The following is a 5,883-nucleotide window of genomic DNA, read 5'->3' as shown; positions in this document are numbered from 1 at the left end:
TAGCTATAGCTATTGAGTGCTTACTCTGTGCCTGGTATTGTTTTCAGCTTTAAGTGTTAGACACAGACTAATTCATTTAATTTTCAAAACTACTATGTGAACAAGTGCTATTATTACCTCATTTTTCAGCTGAGGAAACGGAGGCATAGAGAGGTCAAGTAAAATGTTCAGGGTCACACAACTAGTAAGTGGCTGGATTGTGAAACAGACAGCTGGACTCCAGAACATGCACACTTAACCAACATCTAAGAAGGATAAAACTTAACAGCATGTCAAGTTGAGCAGACTATTTTCCCCAAAAATGTAATCCATGTTTTGAATGCATATACCTTCGCCATTTATGCATAGATTTTTCATGATCAGTAAACAAATCCGTAATGATTGGATTATTTTGAATAGCATTTCCCAAATTTACTACCAGAGCTCTAGTGACCATTTGCTGACCTGGAACTTGGGTGTCAAAAGTTCTTACTGATCTTTAGCCGTGCATACATTATAGATTCCCAGACAAGCAAAGGGGCTTTATTTTCTGCCTTGATAGATTTATGGATTTATTTATTGGAAATTACTCACTAGAGAGAGACATTTCATTGTAAAAAACCCCCTAGTATTGATTCAGTAAAATAAGGGTGTCATCATTAAACAAATCTTCCCGAATACTCATGCTATTAAAACTAATTGACCATGTCTCTTCTTTAATGTTAGCTGTGCATTTCATGTGCTCTCTAAGGAAGGTTTTATCTGACATTCCTACCCTATACGTACAGCATCTCAGGATTATACCTCTTACTGAAGTCCTCGTGAAGGTTTTCTTCATCTTTGGATAAAAGGAAAATCTTCTAGAAATGCTAAAAACAACTATGACTTTTAAAATTATTTTCACTTAATATATCCATTTTCTATTTAAAAATTTATGTATCTAAACCACTAGAATCTGAATTTTAAGAAAGAAACACCAAAGTTTTATTTATAGTATTTTCTGTGGAACATGTTAGAATTTTCTTTTCAGTGTTTTTAACTTTTCTCAGTTACCCTGTATTAATTCTTCTATTTGACTAATGACTTAGAGGAGAGGTCATCGTCCTCCTTGCTCTTGATAGCTTCTTCAGATAATTATTCCCCAAATCACCTGCTTAAGATAAAGTAAGAATATCTATTCACTAGAGCTAGTGCTCTATAGCCAAACCATTAGCTCCTTCTTCGTAAAGTGTAAATTCTGGCACATGATTCATGGTTTTCTCTGTCACTTGTGGACATGTCAGTATCCACATGACAGACTCACCCAATTCCCTGACTTCCAAGTTTCTTGATTTGTTTAACTCTACTTCATCCACACTACCAGTGTCACATGCTGAACACTGTCTACACCAGAAATTACTCTACTACTCCAGATCATTGAAACAAACATGAAAGTCTCTGATAAGATTTCCCTGCTATTACTGCTTGAGAGCTCAACTGTTCCTACTGGGACTTTTCCTTGACTTCTTGCGGACTGTCTTCTTTCTATGGATCTAGTCCCCTCCTCTTTTTATTTTTATTCACATCCATCTTAGGCTCCATTGTCTATCATTTCAGTAACAATTGCTTCTTAATCTTATATTGTCAATTTGGCAAAACCTCCACCCTGGGTGAACAAAAATATTCACTTTCTCTCTATAACCTTGCAGCTGATTGTTGCATGGAAAATTATGCATTAGTATAGATTGGTACCACTGTTAGTGTGTGAATAACGAATGCCAAATACACCTAAGTCAGCACGGAAATTCTATTATGTTTCTCTAGTTGACTCACTGTCCTGGCACTCACTTGCAAAAACTGTTTTAAACCTTCTTAATGCTCTTCAAAACTCTGATTTTGCCAATCCATTGCAATTACTCTCAACAAATGGGCATGTTTTCTCCATCACAAAGAAAATAGAAAGCATAAGACAAGAATTCACTCAAATATTCTTTAATTTTTGGACACCTGCACATATTTTTTCCTTGTTTCCTTCTTTGAGAGAAGGTGTTTATCTTCTCTCTATAGCCAACTTTTCCACCATTGCTCTGGATCCTATACATTCTAAATTTCTCAAAGATTAAGAAGGATAGTGGTTTTCTGCCCTCATTCTGTGTAAGGAGAGATTTAGAGGGCTAAGAAAGAGCTGTTTGCTATAGTATGGTGAGACCTATACTATACTACCAAAGAAAAATACAAATATTCATTTGCAGTAATGCTCATGTAATTATTCCACAAAGGTCAAGGTCAAATTCATGTTCAAAGAAAGAACTCAAGTGAGATTAGACTGTATTACCACTGAAATAACATTCATATTTTCTTGGTTAAAATGGGTTTTATTTTTAGTTAAACAAGTGAAACCTTAGTCCCTGATTAAAAAAATAAAGTAAGCTAGAATGGGAGCCTCTACTTTTACTCTCACACCCCTGTGCCTACAGGACACAGTGCTTCCTATTTACAATCACAAGAACTAAGAGAAATCCTCGTGATCATCTGGACTACGTTGAAATACTTTACTTGGCAAAGGCACAAAAAGAGACTAAGGTTGAATCCCGGAATGGTAGGGAAGGGAGAAACACAAAATAGATTTCTCTTGGACAGGTAAGGGGGTAGATATGAAAACTTGAAAATGGAAATTAGAGAAAAAGAGATGGTATACCCTCACAGTGAAAGTCCAAGTCTATGAATCAGGAGGGAATAGAAAAAGGCAAAAGTACCTTCTTTGCATTCTGTATGCTATATTTTTCTGAGAACACTTGCTTCTTCAGTGAAGAACTTGGTTTTCTGCCTGATAACTGAGGCTGTGTTAGGTCCAGAGAAAAATAGCCTAATAAGCAAAATGTAGGAATAGAGCAGTGATTACCTCTTAACCATGTTGAGGGGGCTCCAGTGGAGACAGAGGCAAAGCTTGATTGACTTGAGAATTACTACATAATTTTTACTGGTCATCACAGTTATAGTGTGACCCAAGTGCCATGAGCATCAGAGAAATCCTTCAGAGATGTTTAAATATGAAGAACAAATTTACTGCCTCTTCACACCCTCACTGCCCCCAAATACTACCATCAAACATAGCATGAAACTCTTTAGGACGAGAAAGAAGGCCCTGTAATAATAATTACAGTGCCCACACCTGGGTACTCTTCATTTACTTATATCACTCTTATCTTTTTGTCTACTAGAATCTTCTCGACTCCCTTACCTTCTAAGACAATAATATCAGCAACAAAATGAAGCCCTCCAGCTACCATCAGATTTCTCCTCTGTAATTACAACATTTAATAAAGAAGGGAGTAGTTGTTCCCACTCACCTTCCATATTTCTTATTTATCTACTCAACTCAGATTTGTCTTCTATCCATCCTCATCACTCTCTTGAAATCATTGTACTAATCTCCCTACTGTGTTTTTTCAATTCTAATAATACTTGGTCTTTTGATGGCATTTAAGATGTCTTTTCCATTTTTCAAAACTCCTTTCCCTTGGCATTGGCAATGGCATTTTTTCCTCGTATTCTTTGGCCAATACTTGCCAGTCTTCTTTCCACTTCAACTTTTTCTACTTTATTCTTAAATGTTGAAACTCCTCAAAGATTTTTCCTCATTTTCACTCTTCTTTCATGTTTTGCTCTCTCTTTAGCATATCTTATCCATGCCAATGGCTTCAATTACTGTCTCTAGGACAATGATTCTGAAAATTCTGTTTCTAGCTCTGAGTTCTCTGAATTCCATACCACTATCCACCTGACTACTACATCTTCACTTGGATGTCTTAGAGGCACCTAAACTCTACATACTAGAATCTAACTATGGCTTTCTTTTTAAACTTTGTCATCTTCCAGTCCTCTTTGGGTAAATTGACATAATGATACTGAAAATTTATATTCAGAATTTGTGATGATATAGATTTGAGTTACCTTTAAGGAACAATTCTTTTAAACAGAATTATACATGGAAACAATTTCTAGAGTGAGTGGTCTCATTTCAATAAGGTGGCTTCTCAACTGTTACTGCAGATTATTCTGGGCTGTTGAATTTAAAGCAATTTTATTATGTTTATAATATATTGCTACCATGTTAGTTTTCTTAAAAAAAACTTTGCCACTTGTGTCATCAGAAAAATTTAATTTTTTAGAGTCACACAATGATGTGAATATAGTATATTTTCATTTTGGGTAAAATTTTCATGATAGGAATTGTTATTGAAAAACTGCAAGTGGATTGAAAAATTGTAATTGAAAACTGCAAGTGGATTTTTAAAAATATATATCACGTTGTATCATGCCATTTTGTTCAAAAGTAATTTTTAGTAAAATTGAAGGAAAAGAAAAGTTGCCATCATTTTGGATATTACATTTTGGATTTCCCAAGCAGAATCATAGTATAATCTCTACTATTAGGACTAAGTATGATGTTCCATCAATTTTAATTAAGGAAACTTTCTGTGGCTTGTCTTCTGAAAAAAAAAACTTAAGAATTTTATATCTCCCTTCAAATTACTGACACAGACAGAGGTGTGAGGTCATTCCTTAGACTTTTTCATCACACCCAAAGTGAAAGAGAAATGGAAGCATGATGAGAATTAGCCTCATTTGCCCACTTTGAGCTTAATAAGGCACTTTTACACAGATACTTAGGGCTCTCCTGTATCTGCACTAGTTCTAATTAATGCTTGCTACCTCTCATCCCTGGGCTTAAGAACGAACCCAAGAGAATCCCATTAGAAAGAGGAAAATCATTTTTTTAAAAAAAGGTCTCTCTGAAAGATTTAATATAATTACTTTATGAAATAATGTGAGATGATTTTAAAAATGTCTACATGTTTTTCATTAATATGCTCACATTCATGCTATATTTGTTGAATAATTAACAGAAATAAGTGAACGTTTCTATGTATGATGCAAACATTATGGACTAGTCCACATTTTAATTTCATACTTGGTGCTTCAGCTTATGCTATGCTTTTATTAGTGCTGGCCTATTAAGCTGCTAATTTATCTACTGTTGTGAAGGCCTCTGGAAATGCTGCTCCATAAATAATAGAGCAGTGATCCATAGCCACCTCCCATGTAACAGCATCAAGTCCACTGAGGCTAATAGGAACGAACTGCCGGTTGCTAGGTGCCAAAATGCTGCTTGCCTATTTAGGAAGTGATATAGTTTTGTCTCCCTGCTAAGATGACAAAACTGTAATTAGAGATTAATCAAGAGCTACATTAGTGCCACAGTTTCCTGCAGTCTGACTTTTGTTGCCCACCAGCAGTTAAGTGCATCTGCCTGTATTTACCAGTTCTCTGGAGATTTAGAAATTTATTGTAATATTTACAGGAACAGCTGCCGTGCAAGTTGTCAAATCATAAAGAACTAACTCAAGAGAATGCATATAATTAACTACTCTGTCTTTATTTATTTTTAAAATGAGGCTTTATTTAGAAAGATTAAATAACATGTTACATAACCAGCTAGTTTTTTTCATTCTTGGATTTTGTTATTTTTCATTAAAACATTTCTACCAACTATACAGTAATTTATACTGGATAAATAAAGATCAATTCAAATATTGGAAGGGAGACAAGTACATGCTGGTAGCAAAGGAAACATGAATCTTGTGATTATTCTGGGAGCTGGGATGGTGATATATGTTAACATCACTTAAAGATCTATGGTGCTATAGCGTTCTTAAGAAAAATAATATTAAGACTTACTGTGGAACTGATCTTTATTTAAATTTCACTTGATATTCCTTTAGAATTCTTGCTATATCTGCTTTGGGGCAAATTATTTTTTCTTTTATATTTACATATGTTGCCCTTTGTTTTTTCAAATGCTATAGCATAGGGGCATGTTAACCACAACCATTTTTTTTTTGTAGAAAACCTGGTATCCTA

The sequence above is a fragment of the Neophocaena asiaeorientalis genome, unplaced genomic scaffold (assembly GCF_003031525.2).
Source record: "Neophocaena asiaeorientalis asiaeorientalis breed wild unplaced genomic scaffold, Neophocaena_asiaeorientalis_V1.1 scaffold57, whole genome shotgun sequence".
Taxonomy (NCBI): domain Eukaryota; kingdom Metazoa; phylum Chordata; class Mammalia; order Artiodactyla; family Phocoenidae; genus Neophocaena; species Neophocaena asiaeorientalis.
This window is presented reverse-complemented; position numbering follows the sequence as displayed.